Genomic DNA, 8,430 nt, shown 5'->3' with positions numbered 1-8,430 from the left:
CTCATTAAAGTTACATTTTCAGTAAGAAAGAAACTGCTGTGAATATACACAGAGGCTAATAATAAAAAAATGGTTTCATGGCAACAGATCACTAAAGTCATCATCCCTGCTCAAATAAAGCAAGTCAGGACTGGTGTACTGTGGCTAAATGTCACTGGGCTGACTGTGCATAGCACCACAGTGGATCTATGTTACAAGTAAGAGGTGTTACTGCAGCATGGCAAGTCACATCTGCACTAGTTTTAATCTCTGTAACAGCAGCAGTGAAGACATAGCAGCACAGATGAGTGACATATATGCAGCAAACTTGTACACCCTACAATATAGTCTACCCCATAACACCCTTGCTGCCATTGGTATTCAAGCTAGCTACATTAAAGGTAACGTGGGTATTAGGGGTGTGTGAAGCGGGCCATATTCAATTTGAATTCAGATTCAGCCCAAATCAGGGACAGTGATTCAATTAATTGATTTGGATCACTGTCCCTGATTTGATTTGGCCCAATTCGAATTTGAAGATTTGATGCTGATTCAGAGAATCAGCAATTCAGCCATAGAAACAGCTTTAAATGGATTGGAAGTACTTCAGGTCCACTTCTGGGTTCACCACTGAGCGCACAGGGGGGCCCCCTCGACTTGGCAAACAGCCACAGAGGGACCCCAGGTGGCCCCTCCCAGACCCAGGAGGCACCAGTCACTGAGCCAGGGGGTGTGCCCCTCCCCCCTGGTGTGCTTCCCAGTGGACCCGGAAGTGGATCGGAAGTGCTGCTGGGGAGCCGCCTGCACTCCTGTGGAATGCTCCATCTGCCCCAGCATTGCAGCAGTCATGAGCCGCCTGGTACCTTGAAGTATGTAGAAAAAACATTTAAAGCTGTAGCTCTGTCCGAATCATCAGATCTTTGCGAATCAATTCAGAGTCTTCCAATTCGATTCAGAGCGATTAAAAGGCCTCTTGATTTGATTCATTGTAGGGATTTGGAGATTTGGCCACTGAATCAGCCTGAATCTCCACCAAATTGAATCAGGGACCGAAGATGCACACAACCCTAGTGGGTATGTCTACTCAAGCTGCAACCCCACTTCCTGCAATGCAGAGAGGCATACAAAGTAGTTACTGCATGGTAAGCTAAGGCAAGGGTTTTCTACCTTTTCCAGTCAGTGTATCCCCAGCGGCTGGCCAACAAGCCGGGGGGGGAGGGCAGTATGGCGGATCAATGTGGGGGGGGCACAAAACAAGCCACAAAACCAGAAGTGCCATCAGCATGCAGTGGTGAAACTGGAAGTGCTGGTGGCATATGGCACCAGAGAAAGCAAAAGCACTGGCAGCATGTGGCAGTGCAAAGTGCTGGTGGCCCCGCCCCCCACGCCACTGCCATATAGCCCCCAGGGGCCTTCCCAAACACCTCCAGGGGTATGCATACCCTGGTTGACAACCCCTGAGCTAGGGTGGTTGCTTACAGTATACCAGCTACATCACAGTAATCTCCTGCATTCATGTTCTTACTCCATGGTAAGATAAGCAGGATACTTTAATCCTTAATGCAAGTCAGATCAGTTACCACATGTATTAACCACCAGCTAAGACATACAGATGTTAGCAAAGGGCAGCTGTTATGTTCTAAGTCAGCTGTTAGACTCAAGACACCCTTTGGAAAATGCCATTGGTATTTCACTGGTTTCTTGACTATGGAAAAATAATAGAGCAATTCTTCTGTTTCAAAAAACTCAGAAAAAGACTATGTAACAGGTCAGGAAGTTTCTGACACTGTAGATTCCTACTTGAAATCTCTGGTCTTCTCATTGTGCAAATGTCAGCACACCCAATGCTGCTAATATTATGTGGCTTCCCATAGCACCCTAGGATTCCATATTATCCTGGTTGCAAATCTTTGCTCTAAATTCACCTTCCCTCACCTCAATTATTTCTGTGTCCATACCTTGTACGTGTACGCGCAGTGTGGGGATGTGCTATGATTGAATTTCAACCCATCAGAACAGGATATTGCACTTTGCTACATGTATAACTGTTCTATATTATGCTTATCACAAGCATTTAAAACATTTGTAGCTGCTTGAACCTTCTGAACCAAGTTTGATTCTTAAACTGAAACACCAACACACACCTACGTAGACTTACAGTATGCAACATGGAGCTACAAGGCTAGTGCTGTTTGTAAGAAGTTGCCTAGATACACACACAAACAGAAGTGAAACACTGGCCAAATACCTACCACTGGACACTGACACTGAACTCATCATCTACAGCAAAAGAAACAAACAATTACAGGATATGTAGAAAAGCCTTTGTCCTGCTCATGACCATGTTTCAATCAACTTCCTGAATCCTAAGAGAATATCCTATCTTCTGAAGAGGAGGCTCTGCCTGCCTTCTGATTTTGGGGATAATCCAAGCCATAACTCCCTGTGGGTATAAAGTAATTCAGAGACTGAAAATTGAAATTCTATTCAGCAGCCTCAGCTTGTCACCGATGACTAATTTTAAGCAGACTTGACTGTATTTGGGGGGAGGGGGGTGGGTGGAGACTAATGATTCTTCCTAAATCTTCAGCTTGTGCTGGCTTGCCCTATCAGGCATTTGGGACTTTTTTGAAAAAGTCTCTCAACCGTTGCTCAGCCTAGTTCAGCTCTGCTAGGTGTTATTAGTGATAGAATGCTTGTGCACATGAGCTGCCTGTTTCTGCTTGTATTTTAAACACCACCACATCAAGACTAGCTTGGAGCAGATTTATGTTGACACAGGGTGCACCTACACGTGCAAATGCTCCAGGATGGGTTTACTCCAGAGTAAACCTCTCTGGGCAGGTGTCTACATGTGCAGGGAAGCGGGAGCAGATTTGCTGCTCATGGCAGCAGTCTGCTCTTGCACCCCCGCTGCAGCAGTCAGGAGGAGCTCTAAGCTCCCCCTGGGAATTAGCCCAGGGGCTGGCATGGAGCACAGGGCCAGGAGATAGTTGCCTCCTGGCCAGGGCTAGGAAATTTCTCCCCACTCCTGAGAGCTGCCTGCTCCTGGGGAAGGCTCTGCTACCAGAGCCTGGGCAGGGACAGTGTCACCCTGCCCTGGCAGCAGGGAGCCTCCCAGCCTTCAGATTATCTCCCAGCACCTACTCTGTGATCAGGGAGATTCTCATCTCCCAGTCCTGGCTTTGCAATCATGAAACTGGGGCTAAGAGATAAGAATTGCAATCATGGAGGTGGGAGCTCCCTGCTGCCAGGGCAGGGGGACATTGTTCCCACTCAGGCTTTAAAGGTGGAGCCCACTCTGGCAGCAGGAAGCTCCCAGGGGCAGGGATCCCCCTCTCCCCATTTCCCTACTTTCCCCCAAATGTGCCAGGAGCACATTTGCTCCAAGTTGGCCAACTACACATGATGTACTGTGCAGTAATTATCCTTGAGTAAATTTGCTCCTTGTATTTACAGGTAGCAAATTTGCTCATTAGAGCAAAGTACTAAGCAGTAAGCTTCTGCACATGTAGACTGTGATGCTTACTGCACGGTAATTTGCTCTAATCTTGAGTAGAGTGTCTCATGTAGATACATGTGCAGTGCTTAAAATTATAGGAGCAACCAACTGAATGCACTAGGTTTCCCCATGCTGCTAACACTGGTTCTAGCAAAGGCAGGAAGTACTGAAAGAAAAATATCCCAATGCAATTAAAGTCTCTGAGATCAGTAACAGTTATGTTGAGAAAGCATGCATGAACCCCTCCACAACTTTCAGGAACGGGATAGAAACAACTACAGAATATGGAAACTTTCAGAAAACCTTTAAGGAAGAGGACATCAGACAAGATCACATCTATTTCTATTCCAGTGTTTCCCTGAAAGCTACTTTTCCATTTCAGTGATTCACAGCATGGAAAATTTTGTGGTTTGGATGAACAGCTGATCCCACCAAAGGGCAGGGGACATTGTTATATTTGAGGCCCTATAGCCTGAAGCAGTGGTCCTAAAATGTTTGTGGAACTTAGCCATGTGTCACATTAAAACAATCCTTAGGCAAGACATTTCCAGTAAATGTGTGAAAACAATCACAGAACAGTACCCACATACCTTGATGACTACCCCTTCATGAACATTTAAGGAACATAATTTTCTCTCTGTTTAAAATAAAACAGCAACCCTCTCACTCCAAAACAGGTGGAGATTTTGAAATCAACACCAACAATAGGCATTACAGTATTATGACCATCAGACCCTCCTTTACCACAAAATATTTTCACACTGAAGGATGTAGGTCTTCTTCTCAGATACAGAGTGAGGTTTCTTTCTCAAGCACCCAAAATGAGGAGGAGTTCACTCAAAGAACATTTTTCATATAACTGAAGATGAAACATTTGAGTCAATGGAAACTGTGACCATGACCATGCCTACCTTAGGCATTTTTTAAAGTTTCACACTATCATGTCATCACTAATATATGATGAATAGATTTAAGAAAGGACTATTTAATGTATTAATTTACCAATAATTAACATATCACTAAGCCAGAATACAGGTGAAGATGAGACTAACACATTATACACACCTTTCCTGATGTAATATCACTGATACAAATAGGAACTTCAGTCTATAAAGCTAACAGTTTGCTACAATGCCAGGAAGTTCTATGTTATGATATCATCATCCTGATCCATTTGCTAATCCTATAACAAAATAATTAAGGATTGTAGTATAAATCTTTAAACACTCTGACCTATCCGGACTCCGCTTTGCTTGATCTATCTAGGGTACAACAGTCTGATTCCATCTCATCATTGTACTTTGTGCCACAAAAGTGCTGATTCACTAACTTAAAGGGTGGAGTTCCTGAATAATCAAGTTATTTATTTTGATGTCACCTGCAGGAAGAAAAATATCTGTGTAATATTAATCAAACTTAAGGAAAATTAACTGTATTTAAGGGAGACATAATGTTCAATGAAACAGTATCAAACCTCTCCAGCAGTAGCTACAAATATTCATTTTTGCCAAATAGAAAGATACCCAAACTCCTGGAGGAGAAATACTGCTTTGATATTTTAGATCATGACACTTCTGCTATGTAGCAAATAAAGTAAACACACAACTATTCTGGTAACTTAAGTGCAAAGTTAACATGAAGGAATATTTCATGGCATTTGTGTAATTGACATTTTTATAAGTGTTTATGTAATCATTTAAATCTTTAATAATTTAATTCAACAATAATAAATCTGTAGTAACTGATCCTCAGTGTGAGATGCTTTTTTTATTATTGCTGTGTTCAGAGGACAATAGCTGCTCTGTTCCCAAGGGAATCACGCATTATAGAAATGACGAAGAAGGTATTAGTGACAGCCAATCTACACTGTGGGCAAGATGGCATGTGCTACCAGCTTTCTCTGAGGCTGTACCAAATAAGAACTTGACAATACTTCTGTAGGCAAAAGAGAACTAGCACCAGAAGGGATGACCACAAAGACACTCCAAATAATGTTAAACCTTTAGGGGTTTGATTTGACACCTAAAAGTGAAAGGCCACTGTGATACTTTTTATATTGCCAAGCCGCAGATTTGAACTAGAGGGCAACTTTTTATAACAACAGAATAATCTATACTTTATTCTCTCTATATACATCAATAAATTAAACAAGGCTATATGGCTGATAGCATATATACGTATATGCATATATGCATATACACACATGCTATTGGGTGCAACACAGGATTTTTTTTATTAGAAAGGGAGGGAGATAGGTGCATTATTATGTACAGTGTTATACTTATTAAATAAACCTGTCAAAGTCAGAGGCTCTAATCACTAATTAACTTCTTTCTTTACACAGAACAGAGAGAGGGTGATACTACAAGCTTTCCCACACTGCCCTGCCTGCATTCCTTATTTGTTATCCAAAGACGTTAACTTCAGGAGTTGGGAAAGTAGCTCAGTCATTCGCGGTTCCAGTCCGGTCTGTCCCAGCCTAGAATGCCAACAAGGCTCTTGGAGAAGGTCCACTATGATGCAAGCACATGCTCAAAATGGTGTTTCTTTCTGCAGCAGGTAGCTATTAAACTTTCTTTAATCTCGTTTTACCACCCTGAGGTACTAATTAAGCATTCTCAGACATTTACACTGAAGTGATTCATGCTTTTCTGTAGCTATAGAAACAGAAATGTATACTTTACACACCTATGGTATTAGGCACATAATGTAAGAGGATGAATTCAATAAGCTTTTGTACATTCAGGTGATTCATAGTGTGGCTACTCTGCAATTTTTGTTTGTCTTTGCATGAGGAGATAAGAGGACTTTATCATTTCCTTTCTGGGTTTTTTTACATTTTACTTCAAATGGGACAGGTATAATACCTTCAGTAGAAGCTCATGAAGCTCCAGCTACCATGCACAGAATAGGCTGACAAGCAGCTTGAGTTGATGGGAAATTTTTTCATACTTTCTTCCTCCTGGCCCTGAACAAACAATTCTAGTTGCCAAGAGGTTTGATAGGTTTGCAGGTACAGGGCTATTATGTAGTTAGGATGATATTAACAAAGCCCACTTAGATATGGGTAGGGACTGACCAAAATTATAATTTCACAATTTTCACAGGAACTGTGATTTTGGGTGGATTCTGTGAAAAAGTGCAGGTTCTGTGAAAAAGTACAGGCACCGTGCTTTTGGCAGGCTCCCTGAAAATTAAAACAACTTACTGAAAATAAAACACTGGCCCACTCTGGGAAGCCAGCAGTCCTCATGGCCACTGCAGCCTATCTATGCAGCCTGCTGAGAGAAGAAGAGCAGGGATGGGCTGCCGGCATGACAAGATGGCCGCTGCCCCAACCCTCTGTGCTGATTGGCTGGAAGGGCCAGCTGTCGTACCACCCTGATCCTTTCCAAGTGGTAGTGAGGGGCAGGGCTGCATGACAGACATCCTTCATCCAATCAGTGGCAAGGGGTAGGACTACATGATGGACCTGCAGCCAATCAGCAATGCAAGGCGGGGCCATGGGGCTCCTTGGCCAATCAGAGGCATGAGGGAGGCCTGATACATTCTAACCATTAAAATGGATGCCAGCCCTGTATTTGTCCCACAAAACCAACGGGCAGCTGCCTCAAGTTTAGAAGACCCCTAGATATGGGATAAACAAGTCTCAAAGTCCTCAGAAAATATAGGAGCCATGGATTCATGTACCAACAGGACTTCTTCCTCCACTTGCCATCTCTCTTTTTTTTTTTTTTTAGTGTAAATCTCCCTAGCTGTATTGTTCTCTTGATCCACATATTTGATGGAAGGATCGATTGCATCAGCACAGTACAGCATGTAGTATTGTCAACTTTAGCAATTTTATTCAGATTATGATGCTAATTGGTATTCTTCTGAAAGTGTCAGTTCTTGATCTTGTGATTATATGAGGATCTTGGCTTCTTAAAGAAGTTTTAGTCTTAACAGGTTCAGAGGAAGAGCTTAAAAAATAATTGGGTGAAAGCTCATCATAAACTAGAAGAATCAGTCCTTTATTTTATTTTAAAATAAATATTGACATTTTTAAGCCAATAAGTTTTCTGGGGCCAGGTACATGACTTCCTAGTATCTGAGGTTGACAAGACTGGATATAAGGTACTACACCATGGCCTTCCATCATCTGTTAGGGCTGAAATCAGGAAGGCCAAAGTGCAGTTGGAGTTAGCAAGGGACGTGAAGGGTAACAAGATGGGGTCCTACACGTATATTCACAACAACAAGTCAGAGAAAGTGTGGGTCCCTTACTGAATTGGGGAGGCAACCTAGCGATAGATGATGAGGGAAAGGCTGAAGTATCCAATGCATTTTTTACTTTGGTCTTTACAGCCAAGGTCAGCTCCCAGACTACTGCACTGGGCAGCACAGTATGGGAAGAAAGTGAGCAGCCCTCAATGGTGAAAAAACAGGGTAGGGACTATTTAGAAAAGCTGGATGTGTACAAGACCATGGGGCCGGATGGAATGCATCTGAGGGTGCTGTGGAAGTTGGCTGATGTGATTTTGAAGAGCTGCTGGCCATTATTTTTGAAAACTTGTGGAAGTTGATTGGAAAAAGGCACATATAGTGCATATCTTTAAGAAAGGGAAAAAGGAGGATCTAGGGAAGTACAGGCCAGTCAACCTCATACCTGAGTCCCTGGAAAAATCATGAAGCAGGTCCTCAAGGAATCCAGTTCTAAGCACTTGGAGGAGGAGAAAGTGATTAAAGGAACAGTCAGCATGGATTCACCAAGGGCAAGACATGCCTGACCAACCTGATTGCCGTCTATGATGAGATAACTGGCTCTGTGGATTTGGGGAAAGGAGTGTACTTTACTAAGGTTTTTGATATGGTCTCCCATAGCATTCTTGCACGGAAGTTAAGGAAATATGGATTGGATGACTAGACTGTAAGGTGGATAGAAAGCTGGCTGGATTGTTGGGCTTAAT

The 8,430-nt window shown here is 42.8% G+C and overlaps 1 long non-coding RNA gene across 1 annotated transcript; it reads right to left on the bottom strand.

The window, feature by feature from the left end:
* Nucleotides 1-775: 775 nt before the first annotated feature.
* LOC109308940 lies at nt 776-7,666 on the bottom strand. Its single transcript, XR_002100745.1, has 3 exons — nt 7,037-7,666; nt 5,862-5,865; nt 776-788 (listed from the first exon to the last, which is right to left on the bottom strand). It is a non-coding gene; the product is annotated as an uncharacterized LOC109308940 (long non-coding RNA).
* Between the last annotated feature and the right edge of the window lie 764 nt (nt 7,667-8,430).

Source organism: Crocodylus porosus, unplaced genomic scaffold, assembly GCF_001723895.1.
Source record: "Crocodylus porosus isolate Cpor-Errol unplaced genomic scaffold, CroPor_comp1, whole genome shotgun sequence".
Taxonomy (NCBI): Eukaryota; Metazoa; Chordata; order Crocodylia; family Crocodylidae; genus Crocodylus; species Crocodylus porosus.
The sequence above is the reverse complement of the archived record's forward strand: the minus strand, read 5'-3'. Positions and strand labels throughout refer to the sequence as shown.